Source organism: Penaeus monodon, chromosome 31 (assembly GCF_015228065.2).
Source record: "Penaeus monodon isolate SGIC_2016 chromosome 31, NSTDA_Pmon_1, whole genome shotgun sequence".
In the NCBI taxonomy this organism is placed as follows: Eukaryota; Metazoa; Arthropoda; class Malacostraca; order Decapoda; family Penaeidae; genus Penaeus; species Penaeus monodon.
In genome coordinates this window covers 23,776,644-23,777,306 of record NC_051416.1, presented here as the reverse complement: position 1 = coordinate 23,777,306, position 663 = coordinate 23,776,644, and positions in this window count along the sequence as shown.

Here is a 663-nt window from a genome sequence, read left to right as displayed (position 1 = left end):
AGAGAGCTCTTGAGATAAAAGATCATCACGACACACAAAAAAGTAGGAAAGACGTGGAAGAAAATAACAAGGGGAGAGAGAGGGACACACAAAGAATCCTTTTAAAAAAATCCTCTAAGAAAGTTAATAGAAGCAGAATCCTTGATAAAAGAGATAAGAGGGAGGAGACTGCGATTACCTCGGGCCCCTTTGTAGCGCACGAAATAGGAGAAAAGGGATGGGAATAAAGACGTGAGCAGAGAGAAGTGGCAAACGGACCGAAGTGGCATGCAGCGCCAGGTCGGAGAGGCATTATGACAAGTGTCGAACAAGAGCCATCTCTATGAGCTAATGAACAGTTGCGTCACGCCGAAATCCTGCGCCCTTTCTCTCTTTTCGTCCTTTCTCCCTTTCGTTCTTTCTCACTTTTGTCGTTTTCGGCGTTTCTCATGTTCTTCCTTACGCCGTTTCTCATTTTCGTCGTTTCTCATTTTCTCCCTTTCGTCGTTTCTCATTTTTTCTCTTCGCCGTTTCTCCCCTTTCGTCGTTTCTCATTTTCCCCCTTTCGCCGTTTCGTCGTTTCTCTTTTCTCCTTTACGTCGTTTCTCCTTTTTCGTTGTTTCTCATTTTCTCCCTAGTCTTCGGCCTTTTCTGTTTTTCTCTGGTTAGCGGTTTCTTTTTTTT